At 38.0% G+C, this 21,091-nt stretch overlaps 1 protein-coding gene across 10 annotated transcripts in view; it reads right to left on the reverse strand.

The window, feature by feature from the left end:
* Positions 1-21,091, reverse strand: part of MITF (melanocyte inducing transcription factor) — a 263,012-nt gene that overhangs the window by 162,998 nt on the left and 78,923 nt on the right. The window contains exon 1 of one of the 10 annotated variants that reach the window (XM_074284121.1): positions 1,457-1,517. The exons of the other annotated variants lie outside the window; for them this stretch is intronic. The gene's annotated coding sequence lies outside the window, so the exon portion shown is untranslated. Of the gene's footprint in view, positions 1-1,456; positions 1,518-21,091 lie in introns of those variants that run through there. 10 annotated transcript variants of the gene reach the window in all.

Below are 21,091 nucleotides of genomic sequence, written 5' to 3' on the forward strand. Positions count from 1 at the left end.
TTTCAGAAAAATATCTATAAAATGTTAGGAAAGGGATAGAATAAGAACACTTAAAAAAGGAAGTCACAATCACTGAGAAAAATCATAGCTTCCTCAAGAATTAGTCAAAACAAACTTACCTCATTTCTTTGAAGGTATTAGACTAATTTTATGTTGTCTAACCCTGTCATTTCATTGGTCTAGTAAACTCCCATGAAGGAAATGACCTCTAAAAATGTCAATCTCCAATTGCTTTACAACTTTTCTTCTTAGAGAGTGGCCTGAAGCACTCAAAGATGAAAATCTGCCCAGCATTAACAAGCCAAGCTAGGTCAAGAGAAATCCAGAGCCACAGGGACAAGGATTTCAGTAAGGCACTTGACAGTCTCCTATATTAATGCTAGAGGGGGGGGGGGAGAGAGAGAGAGAAGAAGAGGGTGAGAAGGGAGGAAAGGAAATTCTAGACTAGTAGGCAGTAAGTACTGTTAGGGAGGTTTGAAACTAGATTAATGACAGAGCTCTAAAACAGAGGATCAATACAAAGCTAGAAAGGAGCTAAAGTGATAATGAGCCATATCCTTGAAAATATAAAATCAAAGAGGCTTGATTGGATAAAACTTTATGTATAAAAGAATTGGGGTTTTATTTTGTCCTTTTCAGTGAACTGTAATCACAGAATGAGTCAATGGTGTGACACTGCAGCCAAAATAACTGTGATTTTCTGTTATGTTAAGAAGTATAGAATCTGGGATTAGAGAGGTGAGAGAGGCAGTTGATAGCACTGATAAAACTCTGAGTCTGGAGTCAGGGAGATCTGAGTTCAAAATTGACCTCAAAAACTTACTGGCTGTGTGATCCTGTACAAATCACTTGACATCAAATTGCCTCAGTTTTCTTCACTATAAAATGGGGGTAATATTAGCACCTACCTCAAAGGATTATTATGAGGATCAACTGAGATACTCATTTTTAAGTGTCTGACATATAGTAGGTACTATATAAATGCACTGTATAAATTCAATTCATGACTCAAACCTTAAGGAAACTATTAACAACTTGGTACACCCAAAAAGAAGAAAACCCTAGTGAGGCAACTTACAACCATGATATTCAAGAATGGTAGCAACATTTAATCTAGATCAGGGTTTCTTAAATTTTTCTACTTCTGACCCATTTTTCCCCAGGAAATTTCTATGTGAACCTGAAAATATAAGATATACATTTTGATCCCTACATTCAGTTACCATATTCCATATGGAGGCCTGAAAAAACTGAGTTATAGAGAAAAGAAATCCTACTTCCCATGTGAGATTATTCCTGATTTCTTGCGCCCTCCCTCCCACCACAAGAAATTGTTTTGATTTTTTTTTTTTTAAACAAAATTTGGATTTCACTGGTTTAGGGAACTCTTGAAATTCAGTTTAAGGCTTGCTCCATAATTTCTAATTGTGAGATAATAAAAGGTTAAGAAGCTTACCCAAGGTCACAAAACCATCATCTATCAGCTCAGATCTTCCCAATCCTGAGACTGGCTCTCTCCCTCTACCAACTGCTGATGTTTTGTCCTCCAATACATGCATTTGGCATTTATTCACAAACATTATTGCTGCTTGTTTTGCAAGGCTTGTTTTCATTTTTCTCTCTATGTTTCCTGCATTTAACAAAGGTCCTGGCACCCAACAGGTGCTTCATTATTGTTTGTGTGGGGAAGAAGAAGGAATGCTAACAATTTATAAGTATTTGTAAAGAACAGCTTAGGGTAGAGGAATTAAGAGCATAGAATCATAGATTAAATATTCCCCACAACCCCAGAGGCCTTCTCTTGCTTGGACCAAGAGAGAAGGGTCAGCAACAATAAGCAGAATTTCAGCTCAAGCCAAGGAAAAACTTCTGAACAATGAGAGCTGCTACTTGGAGGAAAAATGAGTTTGCCATCACAGGAGGTCATCAAGCTGTTCCACAACTTGTCAGAAATGTTGTGAAGCAGATTCCTGTGAATTATGTGATGAAAATACCTACAAGGTAGCCTAAAGTTTGAGGAAGCTGATGGATTCTCTCTCTCTCTCTCTCTCTCTCTCTCTCTCTCTCTCTCTCTCTCTCTCTCTCTCTCTCTCTCTCTCTCTCTCTCTCTCTCTCTCAACTTTTTATTTTCAAAACATATGCATGGAGAATTTTTCAACACTGATCCTTGCAAAACCTTGTCCCTTCCCCCCCGAAGCCTAGCCTAGATGGCAAGTAACCCAATATATGTTAAACATGGTTAAAAAGAAATAATTAAATCCAATATATGTATACATATATTGGCAAGACTGAGTATCTTAGCACAATGGGATATTAACAGCAAGATATAGTGGAAAGAACAAAGGAAGGGCTAACTCCTAAAAGAAGTCTTGTCTGATTCAATTAGCTCTTAATGTCTTTATCCAGAAAAATCCAAATTTAAAATCTAGCCTCTCACATTTACTAGCTGTGTTATCTATCCTGAGCAAATCACTTAGCTGCTGTGAAACACAGTTTCTTCACCTATAAAATGGGGATGATAATAATAAAACCTATTTCCTGTGGATATTGTGGAAATGTAATGTTTTTAAAGTACTTTGCAAACTTTAATTTACTCTGTAAGTGTAGATATAGATATAAGTACATATATAAACACATACGCATATACATACATATACACACACACAGAACTGTATGTATGTTCTGTATCTGTTTCTGTGTACAAATGTGTTATTTCCACAATAGAAGGCTCCTTCCTTGAAAACAAGGACAAATTCCTTGTGTCTTTGTATCCCCAGCATCTAATACATTGTCTGGCAAAAGAGAAAGGCTATAATCTATATTTGTGGAAATCTCAGTCTAAAAGAAGAGATATAAAAAGTCATTTCTTCCTCTTCTCCCTTTTTTCCTTTTTTCCAGAGGGGAAGAGGTCTGTGACGGTAGAACATTGCATATAACATCAAATTTTTAAATCAGTTTTGCTGGATTTTTTTTCTCTTTTAGGAAAAAAGAAAGAGATAAAGCTAATAGATGCAAAAACAAACAATATCAATAAAAATCAATTTAAAAACAAAGGCTTATTAGTTGATGAACTGACTGGGAGACCTGTTCTGTGTTCTAAGTGTTAGTTATGAACCTAGGTGAGGTGCTTGGCCATTGTAAGCCTCCATTTCATCTCTGAAATAAGGAATTGAAATAGTTGGTCTCTGAGCCTCTTTCCAGCTCTTAACACTCTATGAGAAAAAAAGGAGAAAGAGGAAGACAAAAAAGAAGAGAGGAAGGAGAAGGAAAGAGGGAGAGAGAGAGAAAGAGAGAGAGAATGAGATGCAAAGACAGAAACAGAGAGAGAAAAAAAGAGAAGTGAGGAATAAAGGAAAGAAGGAAGGAAGGAAGGAAGGAAGGAAGGAAGGAAGGAAGGAAGGAAGGAAGGAAGGAAGGAAGGAAGGAAGGAAGGAAGGAAGGAAGGAAGGAAGGAAGGAAGGAAGGAAGGAAGGAAGGAAGGAAGGAAGGAAGGAAGGAAGGAAGGAAGGAAGGAAGGAAGGAAGGAAGGAACAGATGAACAAACAAGCAGATGAATAAACGAACAAAAGAAGGAACAATCTTCTAGCTTTCATTAATATAAAATTCATGAATGGTTCTGAAAAGAAAGCACACCAAAATATGAAAACTCCTAATTTCCAAACATTAAAATGATGTGTAGAGGGAAGGAAGAAGTAGCATCATTCAATGCACATGTTTAATACATTGGAGAACCTTTCTTACTTCTCTTCTCCAAATATCAATGCACATGTCAAGGGCCTGATTATTCCTTCTGTAAGCGACACTGACAATCTCATGTTCTGCCTATATTTTTCCATCTCCCCAGTACTGCAAAGCCTATAAGTTGCTAGTTGTATCAGTCATCCCTCCACATCTCTTATATCCAATCCCTCCATTCCACACATACCTTGATTCCTGCAATAGAGTACTCATCTTTCAAATCACTGCGCTATTCCTAAAACAGATTTCTTCATATCCCTCCTATCTCAAAATATCCAGGGATTCCATATTGCCTCTGAGAAGAAGGGATCCCATTTAAAACTCAAAAGGAGCACCGGAGGTCCTTTTTCCCAGACCCAAAAACTAGAGGTCAAAGCAAGGTGAATGTAAATCATTCTTTCCAGATCTGCGCCTCATATTACCTGAGCAATTGCCCTTTTCCACTCACACAGACCACTAGTCATTGCTTTATTTTCTAAGATTGTTCTATACTCAAATAACCATTCAAATAAACCAATGCAATGAAATATCTTCTACACCCACATTCCCTGTCTGTCTGCTCCAAGTTCGACCTAATTCCTTTTCTCCTGGACCCTTGCCTCTCCTTTCCAACCACAAGAAGCATGGGGCCTAATTTTGTTCTGGGGCAAAGGCGTGAAAGCCAAAGGCTTAACAGAGTTGTAATGTAGCCCTCTGGCATTTAGACTGGACCCCACATTCACAGAGTCTAAGTCACAGAACTAACTTGTTCTCATGTGCTAGACAACTTCAGTTGTAATTCCCCTCAATTAAAGATAAATAAATCAAATCTACAGGAAAGTAAGTCAGCTTGTCTGGAGTCAAGGAGAGGACAAGATTACTGTGGGCCAGTTAATAATGAGGTAATATTTTAAAATACAGAATTCAGAGCGTAAAGCCCTGGATTCAAACTTTCGACTGGACAAATCACTTGATCTCTGAGTCCTAGTTTTCTTCTCAATGAAGTAAGAATAAAGCTACCTCTCTGCGTTGTCAAATGTAAACCAGCTGGGATGACACAAAGCTTGGAGAATTACAAAACTATGAATTATAATACCAACCCAAATCTAAAAGTTAAATAAAGTTATCTTGGATACATAGCTTGGGGAAGATAAACAGGTAAGGGGAGAAACAATGCATGAAGAGTATTTTCCAGGGGTGTCATTTGCAAGAAGTATTAAATTTCTCCTTTGTCTGAAAGAGGAAAAAAGGGGACTAATAAGCGAAAACTGCAAAATTAAACTGGCTTCAGGTCAGGAAAAAACTTGCTAGCAATTAGAGTAGGGCCAAAATGGAATGGGAGATAGCAGATTCTCTCCTCACTAACGATCTTTATTATATATTTAAAAGGAATAGCAAATTGTAACTAATAGATTTGTGGGTTTTGTGTACAAGCATCTTTGTTTCTATGCCATTATGTTATGGATGCTTATTTTTTTAATTAGAAATTAAATAAAAATTTTAAAAGTAAAATTTTAAAAGGCAAAAAAAAAGAATAACTATATAACTATATATATATATATATATATTTCTGAGCAAAAGCTGGGATGATCACTTGATTGGGGATATTCAGAAGCATCTCTTTTTTTTTTTCAAAAATGGGTTTGACTAGATGGTGGTCTCTGAGGTTCATACCAATTATGAAGTTCTTATTTTCTAGAATTTCCAGGATCTGCTGATGTGACAATCTGAGACTCGGAAGATCTGGCTTCAAATACTTTCTATCAGGATAACTGTGGTTGTCACATAATTTTTCAGGATGTCAGTTCTTTATATGTGAAGTGGTTGAACTTGATGACTTCTGCAGCCTTTTCTAGTGATAAACCTGGTCTCCATCTTCTTAGAGAATAAACCCAGCACTTTTCTCTGGAGTTCAGATTGGAACCCTTTCTGGATGATCTTTGTTTGGCATGGCAAATCCAAACAACAAGCTTTCTGAGAAGTGATGACAGACCCTGAATATCAAACCTCTCTCTGGGCCATGAATAATGCTACTCCTGCTATTCTCCTTGGCTCGGCCATCTGCATGGATGCAGCAATGAGTGGCAAGCAGGAAGGTGATTTCAGGCATCCTCATCTGCTGGATGGGTCACTGCAGGCCTTCTGAGCTTTTCTTAGCCAAGTGACCCGGGTCATCCTGCTAACAAAACTTGTAGGACACATTCTGAACGACAGAGATTACACTCCATCCCTTAGAATACTCCTAGGAACAGGATTAATGGCCAAATGGATGACCAAATCCATGTGGGATTAGGGGATTCAAGAAAGCCACAGGGCCCGAGCATAGAGGAGGCCAGAGACATATTTTGCAGGGGACCGAAAAGAAATCTTCTTTTGTACAGGATGACCTAGTGCAAAGAGAAATCGAATCATTCGAGCCAGCTCTGCAGGAGGATGAAGGAAGAACATGAAGAGCAAAGACCAGAAGAGCGAGGGGGAGGTATAGCAAAGAGTGAAGTTAGCAAAAGCAAAAGGAGAACTTGGAAATTGAAACCAATGGAAATGGGAGAAGGAAGTCACAGAGAGAAGCAAACTTTAAAAAATAAAAAGAATGGGGAAATGATTCAGTTGTTATTCTGAGGAATAGAGAGTCAGGAGGGGGGAAAAAAAGAATAAAAAAAAATTAGAGAAAGAAACAAGGGGGAAATTGAGAAGGAAGCTGGAGTGAACACTTCAATGGTACTGAAACAATCTCAAATTAAAAACAAAAGCCAAGTTTGGAGTGGATAATCTCTTCTCACCAGTTGCTCAGCAGTGACTACAGCAAGTAATTGGTTCTAAATCCCAGAAAAACTAAACAAAAACCAATACAAGAAAGCAGAGAAAAGCATTATTGATGAGACTTTATTTATATGCGAAAAGTTTAATTTTTTGTTGTTGTTGCAATACTAAACAAAGTATTTTGATGCCCTGGTATTGGCCGGGATGAACATCTTCTCAGATCTGTTTTTTGCCCCCGGTTTAATTTCAGCCTATGCAGGGTCCTGGCATGCCAAAATGCAAAGTGAGCAAGCTGCTGGATGGCAATGGGGTTGCCAACTTTAATTCGAGCTTATGATTTTTGCCATCTCTCATTGTTCCCACATGCATCTTCCCAATTAAGCTCAAAGTTTCAGCAGCCTCATTAGTTCTTCAGGCTTTATGACTCAAGCTTGACTGGGGGGTGGGGGGATAGAGACCCACAAAACAAAGACTGCAATGTCTTCAGAAGTTGAAGAAAATTCCAGCATTGTCAGGGAAGAAGATTCTATTTATAACCCATTTAATTTGTGTGCTCCTGAATGCATTTTCTGCCTTGAGTCTCCATTCCGCAGTTAGGAAAAGTCAATGCTTTGGGAAAGAGAGAGATGCAAACTCCTATTGCTAGGGTGAGAATTAACCCCTGAGAAGCAGTTTCTGTGACTTAAGGAATCATGTGGCAGACAGTTGTAAGATGTTCCTGCTGTTGACTCACCTAGGACAGAAAGGGACTCAAAATGATGGGGTCGGGGCCAAAAAGGGTTACTGGAAAATGTGGGGCTGGAAAATAACCGATGACTAGGTCAAAAAGATAAAGAGAGAGAAAGAGAAGGTTGTAGGAAACATCATACATATCTCTCCTGTTTGCTTTTACAGGGGAGCTATTTATGATGTTTTCTTTAGGCCTTTATATATACACAAATCCTACCTACCAATGCATGTATTATTTCATGCATGTTATATATGTATATGAATAAATTTCATTATGCACTGACTCCAAGACTTGTACTCTTTCCTTGTTACCTCTAATAACTTACCCACTGGTAAACTTGCCCTGTACCAGATATGTATGTCTTGCCATTAGCAATACAGCTTTCCTTCCTTCCTAGAATTCAGATCTTTAACTGAGAATATATACATTGCATTGTGGGATTAATGTTACATTGTTACACCATTGTTGGTGGCATCAGCTTGCCTTGGTGAGGAGAGCATAGGATATACAGTCACAGTTGGCATCCTGGCTCTTAAAGCATGGGTGAGCATGGCCAAGGTTTTTTCCCCTTTTTTTTTTTTTTTTTTTTTTTTTTTTTTGGCAAGGCAATTGGAGTTAATGATTTGCCCAGGGTCACACAGTTAGTAAGTATTAACTGTCTGAGGCCAGATTTGAATTCAAGTTCTCCTGACTCCAAGACTGTTGCTCTCTATATTGTGCCATCTAGCTGTCCCTGTTTCCCCTTTCCAAATCTCAATTTCCAAACTGTCAAAGATTTTGTCTAGCTCTAAATCTAGATCTTTTTGATCATCTCTACCTCTAGTGTCTCCTCTTCAACTTATTTCATTTTTATTAAATGTTTTTAGAAAAGACTGACGGCAAAAGAAAAAGGGAATGGCATAAGATGAAATGGATAGATAGTGTCATAGAAACAATGAACACATGAATTTTAATATATGGCAGATGATAGAAGGGCTTAATGTACTTTGATCCATAAGGTTATAAAAAGTAGGACACAACAACAAAATATATCTATGTGTGTATGTATATGTATATATCATATACAAATTACATATATTCCTGCCCATGACTTGTTTGTACATAGTTCTCATGTCGTCTTTCCCATTAGATTGTAAGCTCCCCAAGGGCAATGACTATCTTTTACTTCTCTTTGTATCTCCAGAGCTTAGCAGAGTGCCTGGCACATATTAGGAGCTTAATAAATGAATTCTACAAAACATGTATACTTTTATCTCTCCCTGTAGAATTTAAGCTCCTCAAAGATGGACCTGTCTCACTTTTGTCTTTCAATCCCCGATACCCAGAATATCAACTGGCATATAAGTACAAATGTTTGCTGACCTGATACCTTTACTCTACCATCATATTTTTTTTAATTATTATTACTAGTCGATGACATTTTATGGCATATAAGATTTGTGACATATTTTGCATAAATTTTCTCATTTCTGAATCACAACAATTCTGCAAGTTAAGGGCTCTGATTATCCCCATTTTGCAGGTGTAAACAATGAGATTCAAAGAGAAGTGACTACAGCTGGTGGGTGTTTAGAGCAGTGGTCCACAAACTTTTTAAATAGGGGGCCAGTTCACTGTCCCTCAGACTGTTGGAGGGCCGGACTATAGTAAAAACAAAAGCTCACACTCTGTCTCCACCCCTCAGCCCATTTGCCATAACCCTGCTGGCCACATAAACAGCTTCAGTGGGCCTCATCTGGCCTGCTTTAAAGCATAATTCAAACCTATACATACCATACTGACCCCATCTGAGTCTCACGCTCTCTCCATTATTCTCTATACCACCTGCCTTTCTAGTTTAAGCCTCCTTCTCATCACTACAAAGCGGATGTACATTGGCGGATAGGGAGGCGAGGAGTGATATTTTTTTGGCCAGGATCCTGCCTGAGGTTTCATGCAATCGTGGTTCGAATCCTCTGCAGTGATTGATTATGAAGAACCTTGCAAGCATAAGCACATTAGCTTCATCCCACTCATGGATCCCAACCAAATTAATTTTCTCTTGTGCCAGTTCTATCATCTCCCCTGGGTTTACAAAGGAGTTTTACTAGGCTATTGGAGCTCAAAAAGGACTGAACATTTTCAGTCCTGGCAGGCACTTAAAATAGTACTTAAAAATAAAACAATGGGGATGAGTTTTTAGCTTTCTAAAGCTTTTAACTCTAGGTTATTTTCAATTGAAAACTAAATACACAAAGAGAGCTTGCTTCAAGATTTTTTTTTTTGAGGGGTGAGTGAGGAGGGAGGGATGAGGAAGAGAGAGCACAATTATTGTTCTAACTATTGCACTGAAATACAGTCTTGAATCTTGTCCAGAAAACTTTAGAAATTTCAAGGTCTTAATCCTGGAGTTGACTAATGAATTTAAGTGAAAATGATCAAAGCAAAAAGCAATTGGGGTAAAGATACAAATACATTCCATGGAAGGAACACCTCCTGGCTTAAGGTTTTTCTTTCTATTTGTTGTGTTGGCCAAAGTAAGCTAGCACACAGCTCCCATCACAATGACATAGTAGATCAGTGCTAGTAGAGGACGATCCATATCCAGGATTTCAACTTCTTGGATAGGTTTACACTTGGATGTGAGCTATTCCTCGCTCCCTGGCATGGGCTCCACTCTGAGCCATCTGCCAGAGTGGAACATTGCCCACCCAAAGTTATCTCGCCAGCTCCCAGAGACCAGAGGTGCAGATCACAGCAAGAAGATTCTCCAAACTCAAGCAGTTCCAAAATCTGAACTCCTGAACTTTGGCCTTTTTTTTTTCAGGGTCCTACACTTCTGGACATTTTGCAGGGCTTAAATTAGTTCAGCACTTGAGATACAATTCTTAGGAGAAAAAAAAAAAAAAAATATATATATATATATATATATACTGGGCATTTGGGCGACGGAGACAGTTACTAAAAAAGAGAATCACGGAGGAGGTTCTAATTATTTCTGGTGCTGTTTCCTGACCTCAAAAAGTCCTTTTTATCTTGTTTTTTTTTTTTTTTCTGGTCTTACAATCCACATTCTTTGCAGTCACTGCAATTGTTTTGTTTTACAAAAAAAAAAAAACCAACTATAGTACTTGGACTAGACACTTTTTTCCTTCCCCTTGAAGGTCAGACTCATTGAAAAATTTATCTATTCACAACTAGCTTCCCAACATGACTTACTTAATCCTGTTTTTATTTCTTTGACCAGTTTGAAATCTAACCATTCCCGCTAAGTTTTCTGTCTCCCCATATGTGAGCAGACATCAATATTTCCCAATTTTGTTTTTAAATAACTCCTCCCACCCACCAAGACAACACTGATTTGGAAATAAGAGAACTGTGTTGGAAACAGGTCTGAGTGAGCCAGGTTGGGAAGTCTGAAATTGAAATACATATGGAAGGGAGGGGAGAGTCCCACTTGTTCCATTCCCAAAATTCCTACTTAGTTACAGCGCCATTATCAATGTCAGACTGACATTAACTAAAGGAGATCACAGTGTGCCTGCCCCTTAATGGACTCATCTAAGAGGAGACAGCATGGTCTTCATGTCACAGGTCAGATAAAAGCCTCTAATCCTAACTACATGGCAAGAAAACTCAACAAAGTCAACGTGTTGAAGAAAAACCCATCCTCAGACTTTTTTCTTAATTAAGTGACATGCTACATTCAGCACTGTATGATCCGTTCAGAGCTGAAAGGGGCTTTAAAGAGCTTCAAGTCCAATCTCCTCGTTTTACAGAGTTGAAGACTAAGGTACAGAAAGGCATTGGGATTGGCCTAGGGCCACACTGCTAGATGTGAAGCCAGGGCTTTCAAACTACCACCGATGGCCTCTCTACTATACCGCACAGTCCACTAACACTCCAGAAGAAACTGCAAAGGGAGAACTCCTTCATCAAGCACAACTGTGGGAAGTCATCAAAGGATTATTTCATGATTTCTGTGATCATCTTGAAAACCAGAAAAAAAAAAGCAAAACTTTTATATTATCCTTGACACTAGTAAGGTTCTCTTAACAAGGGAGAAAAGGGGGGGGGGGGGAGAGAGAGAGAAAGGAGGAGGAGGAGAAGGAAAAGGAGGAGAGAAGTGAGAGAGGAAGAAGGGGAGGAGGACTGGTAGAGGAGGAAGAACAGAAGAAAAGAACAAGAGAAAGAGGAAGGGGGAAGTAGAGGAAGAGGGAAAAGATGAGAAAAAGTAACAGAGAAGAGAGAATTCAGAACAAAGACACACACGCACACACCCACACACACACCCATAATATGATTTCAGAGCAGAAGTTTTTAATCTTTTCTGTGTTCTGAACCCCTTTGGTAATCTGATAAAATTTATAGATTCTTTCAGAAAAAAAAATTTTTTATTGAAAACTAAAGGCAAAATAAGAAAAAACAATAGAAAAAGAAAGATAAAGGAAAACAAAAAAAAACATTGTCATGTGCATAGCAGAATATCAGGAAGGATTCAAAATGTACAACAGTAAATTTAATTTCAAAAAAGCATATGTAATAATAGAAGAGATGGGGCAGCTAGGTGGCGCAGTGGATAAAGCACCAGCTCTGAAATCCTGAGTTCAAATCTGGCCTCAGACACTTAGTACTTCCTAGCTGTGTGACCCTGGGCAAGTCACTTAAACCCAATTGCCTCAGCAAAAAATAAATAAATAAAATAATAATAATAATAATAGAAGAGATGATATTTATGACTGTCCATCTTTACTGTCTTGAACATTATTCTTTTGTTCTCTGCTGTACACTTTTTACTTTATTCTTTTTATCCCTTTCATCCCCACCCTCACTCCCACCCCTCCCAAGCAGGCTACATTTAAGCAAGGAGATAAATGAATATATACGCACATCTGCACACACCACACATATGCATATATCTATAAATATACATACATATACCTACATGCATACATATACACACATTTATACATGCATTGACATGCATGTAAAATAATATTCATATGGCTGAGATAATGAGATTTCTCTTGATTGTTTTTAAATTCTCAAAATGAAATACATAGAATTTTTTAAAAATAAGTTGAACTAGAATTATGAAAAAATTAAAGGAAAAAGGGGAAACCCACAGAGCCCAAGTAAGAACTCTTGCCCCACAAAAAGTCAAGCCAATGAACACAATCTTAGAACGTGGAAGCTGACAGGAAGGTTGTAGACCTGGATGACTAGAAAGTGGCAGAAAAGGAAGAGGGGGTGGTTTGGGGGGGAAGAGAATTATTAAAATCTGCAATCTATTGCAACCCATTCATGCTTTCTCATCCTATATGACTCAGTCTATCTCACTCAAAATGAAAAGTAGGGAGCAGGGTTCTTAGTCACCTCTCACTGTCTCCAAGTATAGAACCCATTCTTTTGTGGTTCTTGCTATGGCCACAAGACAATCTGGAAGCAGGAGATGGAGATGTTCAGTGGTAAAGGAAGGATTTTCCCAGGGGCACCACCTCTAACTCACTTTTAAATCTTTTGCAATCTTTAAATCTGTCTGACACCAGCATTATACTAAAATTGCCCTCTCAAAACAATTAATAACTTACTGACTAAATCCAACAGCCTTTTTTTGATTCTTGATTCTTCTCCTAGCTGGCGTATCTGCAGCTTCTAACCCTGGGCCACTACTTCCTCTTCAGTCCTCCCTTCCCTATGCTTTCCATGATGTCTATGGGTACTCTGCTCTCTAGGTTTCCCAGACCCTGTTCTAACTGGGGTCTTCTCCCAATCCGACCCCTTTTCTTTAGTTTCCTCTACTGGATCATTATAAATCTCCAAACCAGAAGCATGACTGCTTGCTCTCTAAGGGTAATTAAGCTGGGCTAAAGTGTCTGCATAAGGACCTTTACCTGCTAGTTGGACACAGGTGACTGGTATATTAACTCCACTTTGACTATTTCATTGGGCTCGTTTTCTACAGAGCTCACTATACTCAGAAAGCCACAAGTTTTGTCCAAGTTCTAAGCATGTCCTTTCCAATCATTAGGGGTTAAAATTTCAAAATCCAAATTCTGTAATACCATCTTAACGTAAACTGATGTAGCCCCATAAAGAGTGCAAGCCTTTTTCAGATCTTTGATAATTTCCAGATTAAAGGAGTGTATCTTCTCCTGGCTTGACCTGAAGAGTCAAGCTCTTCAATCACAGGGTATACTTCTATTCTCAAACCAGATGAATCTTGTCCTTCCTCATTAGCTTTAACTAGTGCCTTTTGTAATGGTGAATGAAAACACAACAAGGTCAGGAACTATTTCACTTTTGAATTTTTATCTCCCAACCCTGGCAGAGTAAATATTTCATCTATATCTAATCAGCTGGTTGACTGACTGATTAATTCGAGGCTGAGCCCTGGACCTTCTTCTCACCTCTCCCCATTCTCTCCTTTGGTGACTTCCTTTGTAACCCCTACAAGGGAACTCTGGGACCTGCACCCCTAGTCCTGCATCACCAACTGCCTACTAAACATCTCCAACAGGATTACTACAGATTTCTCAATGATCTGCAAAATGTCCAAAATTAAATTAATAATCTTTACACATATACTTCCCTCTTTCTCTCAAGGGCACAGCCATTTCTAAGTTTCACTGTCAGAATTACCTCTATCTATATTCACTCCCCTCCAGAAACAAGCTGAAGCTGATCAGCTTATCTCACCCCCCCCCCAACTCTCCTATTCATCTCCTTCTTCACAAATTTACTGCCATCTTCATCATCCTTCACCTGGACTACACAATGTTTCCTCACTGGCCTCCAGTTTGCCATTTCTCCCATTTGTAATTCAGCCCCTACAGGCATAAACCTGACCCAATCACTCCTCTGCTCAAACTGCTTCAGTAACTCCCTATTGCTCCTAGAAAACAAGAGAAATAGCTCAGCCGGGAGTTTTGAAACCTTCCCCATTCAGGCTCCAGTTCATCCTTCCAGATTCATTCCATATTATTGCTTTTCACGTGCAAGCCCCAAAGTCAAAATTCCAGTTCCTTCTTGCATTCTTTTTTGCACAGGCTAAACCCTACTACTACGAAAACACTCCCTCTTTACTCCAGCACTTAATATAGTGCCTGATACATAGTAGGCACTTAATGTTTATTGATTAATTGACTGATTAAAATACTTCTAACTTAGAGAAGAGGCAGCTAGGTGTTGCCAGAGATAGAGCACAGGGCTTGTGGTCAAAACTGAGTTCAAATCCTGCCTTGGATGCTTCCTAGCTGTGTGATCCTAGGCAAGCCACTTAACTTTTCAGTACTGCAGTAAAAATAGGAGTAGCCATGTTTAACATATATTGGATTACTTGCCATCTGCAGGGGCGGGGCGGGGGGAGGGGGGGAAAAGGAACACAAGTTTTTACAAGGATCAATCAATGGTTAAAAAAAAATTATCCTTGCTTATGTTTTAGAAATAAAAAGCTTCAATAAAAAAAAAAAAAAAAAAAAAAAAAGCACATAAAAAACCAGGGGTATCTACCTTGTAGGGCCATTGTGAAGATCAGATATTAGTTTGGTCAAATTTAACCAAAAATTAATATACATAAAAACCTTTACAAACCTGAGTGAGTAGTTAGCCATTATCTTAGAAGCATCAACCTTTTTCAAAGCTCAGCTGAGATGTGATTTCCTACCTGAAGCATTCTTGATGGCCCTAGCCTCTCCCCATTCAATAATTTGATATTTTCTTAACTGGATATAGGTGATATTGCTCATTCCATAGGCTGTAAGCTCCATGAGGGCAGAGACTATTTTGTTTTTATTTCTGTATGCCAGAGCTTGCACAATGTCTGGCAAGCAGCATGTGCTTACTAAATATCTGAGTCAGAATGCATCGATCAATGCAGCCACCGTGGACATCATGTAGCTAACTTGCCCCCGTTCAGTTCTCTAATGCATTTGTATTTCTGCCATCTCTACTCCATGTGTTCAACCGAGCATTAAAATGGAGAAAATCAACCACATTTCATCCCCATGATGACTCAATAGTGAGTAACATGGTGACACAGCCAGGAGTCAAAGCCACTTGATCTGTCTGTCCATCTGTCAGTGACACTCAAAATACCAACTCCTCCAATCTTTTCACAAAGTCTACAAGGTGCATTGCAAAATGTAAATCGATCTTCCTGAAGGATATTGAGACAAGGTTCTGACCTGATAGAGCTCAGATGACAGGTCAGACACTAAGAAAAGCAGGTGAGTAAGTACACAAGGTTAGTTCAGTTGATCAGTCCAGTCAATCAGCCCATGAGCATTTATTAAGCACTTACTATATTCCAGGCATTGTGTTAAATCCTGGAATAAACACAAAATAAATCCGCAGACAGCCCCTGTTTCCCAGGAGTTCAAAGTCTAATGGGAGAGACAACATGCAAAAAACTATAAACAAACATGATAGAAGCCAAATAAACTGGGGCCAAAAGTAAGCGTACCTGAGTTGAGAAGAGGGAAAATAATGACTAATAAGAGCAGCTGGTTTTAGATCAAGTTTTAAGATTATCAAAGCACCTTCTATATGTTATCCCATTTGATTTTCACAATGAACCTGTAGGTGGGTGCTATTTTCTTCCTTTTACAGATGAGGAAACTGAGGCTAGACAGGTTAAATGAGATGCTCAAGGTTACACAGCTTAGTAACTTTCTGGAGCAGGATTTGAACACATATCTTCCTAGTATGCTATATCCTACACTCCCCAGATGCCCTCAAAAAGAATCCAGAGAAAAAATATGTAGAAATAACACTGGAAGAAATGTAGTTTCTGATGAGAAAGAAAAATTCATCTCTTCTCCATTCATCTTTACAAGAAAGCTCTGGCTAAAGGAGATAGAGAGTGAGCCTTTTGTTCTGGGTAGTTCTGGGTATTTTGCAATTGACAGAAGTTAAAGAATGAAAACCATTACCAGGTGCCTAACTTCTTAGTAAATTTAAAGAATCCTTTTGAAAGAATTTTGGAAAAGGCAGCTGGGGCACAGTTAATAAAGCCCTAACTATGGAGTCAGGAAGACCTAAATTCAAATCTAGCTTTAGACACATACTGTGTGATCCTGGACAAGTCACTTAACCCTGTTTGCCTTAGGGGGAATAAATAGAAAAATTTAGGAAATATGAATTGAAATATTCATTTATTAAAACATGTATAAATATTATCACCCCCTGAAGAATATAAGCTGTTTGAAGACAGGGACTATTTCACTTTTGTCTTTGTGGCTTTGCAGTCGCAATGCTTGACACAGAATAGGCACTTAATAAATATTTGCCCAGTGATTGATAAAAGACATGTTCTTGGATCAACTTTCATGCCCAGAGGTGCCATCCTGTCTTAAGGTTAAAAGGTAGACTTGGGAGTGCGCTAAAAAAGTCAGAAACAGGAAAACTCTTCTCAAATAAACAGCAAGATCAAGAAAAATGATGGGACATCCAGAGCAAAGGAAATTAACAAATACCAATATTTCAAGGTACGGTTGGTACGCTTTCAAATGGTTTGTCTGAATCACTCAAAATAATGCAGAAAAAAAAAAAAGAGTAACTACATAAGAATGTTAAAACTTGTAAGTTTACTGTTGTTGCTGTTGTTTTAAATAATCTTCATTTCCACATTCTATCTATCAGATTCAAATTCAGCTCTATTGGCTCTAATTCTTCCTCCCACTATGATCTTTCCACTAATCATCTATACAATATTGTAAAGGATTTATTAGAACACCCTATAATTAATAGCCACAACACTTTATACCAAGAATGATACAGATAATTCACAACATCAGCTCGGCTTTGAAACATCTGAAGTTGTCAAAGTAGAGAAAGGTAACAGGAACAAAATTTCTGGAAACTCATTCAACAGCTTCTCATGCTCCAGTTTGTTCAAATGAATGACCACAAAAGTAGCATTTGGAAAATGGCTAAAACAACTGCAGCAATGCAGAAATGGAAGAGAATATGATTGCAATGTAGACAAATAATAAAAGTGAATTTAGAGAAACATGGGAAGACAGAGGAACTGATGCAGAGTGAATTTAGTAAATGAAATTCAGAAAGAGGAAAAGGATCCATATGTACAAAAATACTTAGAACAGCTCTTTTTAATCAGAGCCAAGAACATAAAAGTAAGGCAGTGACCATCAATTGTGAATGGCTAAACAAACTACAGTTTGTGAATGTATTATGTGATATTATGGGTGATGACCTGTACTCTAATCCAGACTCAGATACTTAGTAGCTTTGTGACCCTGGACAAGTCACTTAACACTGTTTGCCTCAGTTTCCTCACCTGCAAAATGAGCTAGAGAAGGAAATGGCAAACTATTGCAACATTTCTGTCAAGAAAATCCCAAATGGGGTCACAGAATTGAACATAATATTATTTGTGCCATAAGAAATGACAAACGAAGAATATCAGAGAAATCTCAGAACTTTCCTGATGGACCAGAATAGGGAACAGAACTTAAGTAGAACAGTTGATAAGTCAACATTATAAAGGCAAACAACTCTGAAAGACTTAATAATTCTGACTAAGGCAATAACCAACCAAGACTTTAGAAGATTGATTCCAAAGCATGGTATCCACCTCAAGGAAGAGAGGTGATGAATGAAAGGTGCAAAATAAGATACACATTTTCATCCATAACAAGTGAAGGACTTGACTCTAAGCTACAAAGATTTTCCCCCCTTCTTTTTCATTTAGGGAAAGAGAGTGAGGGAGGTGGGAGAGAGAAAAATCAAGAATTTTTTATTTAAAAAATAATTTTTTAAAAAGTACATGAGAGAAAATGAAACTTATTAGCTTTTTTGTGAAAGAGGCAATGATGGGTGTGTAGACTGAAGAATCTATTGCCTGGACATGGACAAAGTGGAAATTTGTTGTTTGTTGTAAGGTCATGGAAAGGTGGACAACATGGAAATTTGTTTTGCTTGATTATCCATATTTATTATTGTTCAGTTATTTTTCTGTCATGTCCAACTTTTCATGACTCCACTTGGGGTTTTTTTTTTTTGGACAATTCTTTCTCCAGCTTATTTTACAGATGAGGACACTGAGGCAAACTGTGTCACACCAGTAGTAAATATCTGAGGCCAGATTTGAACGTAAGAAAATAAGTCTTCCTGACTTCAGGCCTAGCACCTATCCATTGTGTTATCCAAGGGTTTTCTTCTTTTTTCTTTTGTCCAAAAGGGACAGGGGATAGAAAATCACTTTTCTGTTCACTTAAAAAAAATGACAATACACAGAAGAGATCAGAAGGAAGGCCAAAAGGAATCACAAAAACTGGAGAGACAAATATTATATTTTGAATTTATTATATCTTTTAAAAGAAAAGTATTGATGATTAAAAAAAAAGGCAAGCTTTCTATGACAGAGATCTGCAGTTTCATGTGCCATCCTCATTTTCAGTTTTACTGTTTATATAGATAGGGATGTGCTCGTGCTATGTTTGTTAGCATGATTAAAAAAATGAAAATGAAATGAATAAATGAAATTACCGAGGCAACCCTGCCCCAAAGATGGAATTCAAGTGCACTTAAGGAAATGGAAGCAAATTTTAATTTACTGTTAGCTTCAGTCACAGCAGGCTTTTTTTTTTTTCTTTTGGTTAAAGAATTACCTTTGGGAAGAGAAGTAGAAGCTTAATTAAAATTAAGTAATTCTGTGGTTCCTTTCCCTCTCCTCCATTCCCCCACCCCTGGGACATGAGACAACACTTAGTCCTTAGTTCAGTTATTTAGAAGAAGAATGGCCCAATGATACCTCAATGACAGCTGTGTGATTGAACAGGAAAGGAGTTGTGGCTGACCAGAAAGGAGAGTGGTTGATTTCTTAAGATTAAAAAATCATTTCAGAAAAGGAGAGAGGAGGGATCTATAACTACTTCAGACTATTTACAATGGAAATAATGCTGGATTTGTTGCCAAGAAGCCTAGATCCAGAGCCTACCTCTGACAAATGTATGAGCTAGTCATGTTGCTCCCCTGAGCCTCAGTTTGCTTATCTGTAAAATGTGGATAAAAACAGTGTCTTCCTCTCAGAGATGTTGTGAGGATGTATACACAAAGTATTTTACAAATATTACAGTGGCATATAAAAATAGTAAATAGCAGCAGGTTTACAAAGCACTTCACATGTTATTTTATTTGATCCTTACAACAAACCGGGTATGAAGATATCAATATTATCTTCACTTTTCAGATGAAGAAACTGAGCAAACAGGGTTAAGTGACTCACCCAGGGTCACCCCATTGGTGGATATCTAAGGTCTGATTTAAATTTAGGAAGATGAGTCTTTCTGACTCCAGGCCCGATGCTCTATCCACTTCCCCTCCAAAGAGGATCATAATCTATAAAAGCCAAAGTTCTTACCCCATTTTTGGCTCATGGGCTTTTTTTTGACACTCTGGGGAAGCCCAGTGATTGCCATCTCAGAACCTCATTTTTAAAAGCATAAAATACAAAGGATTGCAAATGAAACCAATTTTATTGAAACAGTCATCAAAATAATTAAAAAAAAAAAAAAAAAAAACCAGCATTCACAGACCTCAGGACTAGAAACACTTCACCCAGAGGGCAGCTACCTGGAAATAATTCTTATTTCACCCACAGCAACTCATAAAGACAAAATGGGGAGCATTTGCTGTCTGCTCTGGTCGATGGAGCCCTCACAACATTAAAATCCAAGAGCCTTCAAGCATGCAAATAAGTAAGTCTAAAAACTAGAAGAAATCTAAGAAATTGGCTGTCGAAATGTCTTCCTATTCACAGCCCAGCAGCCCTGCCCGAAGAAGAGTTAAGAACAAGACTACAGGCCAGAGAGCTCACAGGGAACTTTGAGGTCACTAATCTGAACCACCATTCCCAGTTCTGTTCTTTTTACAGATGAGGAAACTAATGCCCACAGAGGTGAGGGTTTTTTGACCAAGATCATACAGGTACTGAATGGCAGGGGGAGGATTCAGACCCATGATTCCTCTGGCTGCTGGTCCAGATTTCCTTCTCCAGCACCACACTGGCACAACAAATACCTTCTGGGTTACTATGTTTTATGAATCTAGATTTTCATCTAGCTGGTTTGTTAGAGTCTTTTAAATTAATCTTTGATAATCTTCTGAGTCACATTTATTTTTGATGAAAGAAAAGAACGACTCTTAAAATAATCTCATAGATTACCTAGTGCCACTCTTCTTGGTTTAACTGATGAAAAGCCAAGGCTAGTAGAGTAACTTCCCAAAATCACTGAGCTAATTAGTGGTGGAATGAGAACTAGAAAATAAGAAATTTTTTTATTAAAAAAAATAAACTTTTAAAAATGTAACTCTAGTGGGTCAAAGAAACATTTTAGATAAGATAAAAGAAAATGATTATAGCAAGATTATAGCAAAGCAAAGAATAAAAAATGCCAGAAACTTGTGTTTTTGTTTTTGTTTTTTTTTAATTAAAAACTTATTAAGGGGCAGTTAGGTGGTACAGTGGTTAGAGCACCAGTCCTGAAGTCAGGAGGACCTAAGTTCAAATCTGGTCTCAGACACTTAACACTTTCTAGCTATATGATGCTAGGCAAGTCACTTAACCCCAATTGCCTCAAGGGTGGAAAAACTTATTAAAATTAAAAATAAAGATAAACACAAATAAAATGCTCCCCCTAAAAATCACATTCTGCATTTCTGGGGAAGAAGTTTAAATTGAATTAAACCCAATCTTACCAAGACTAATAATCCTAAGGCATTGCCACAAAAGATAAGATTTTTATAAGTGGAATTTACTCAGAGACAATATTCTATAGCTGCCAAGTCAGAAAGTAATAAAAGCTAACATTTATATAACACTTTGAAGTTTGCAAAACTATTTACAAATATTATCTCATTTGCTCTTTACCATACCCCTGG

Source organism: Sminthopsis crassicaudata, chromosome 1, assembly GCF_048593235.1.
Source record: "Sminthopsis crassicaudata isolate SCR6 chromosome 1, ASM4859323v1, whole genome shotgun sequence".
Lineage (NCBI taxonomy): Eukaryota > Metazoa > Chordata > Mammalia > Dasyuromorphia > Dasyuridae > Sminthopsis > Sminthopsis crassicaudata.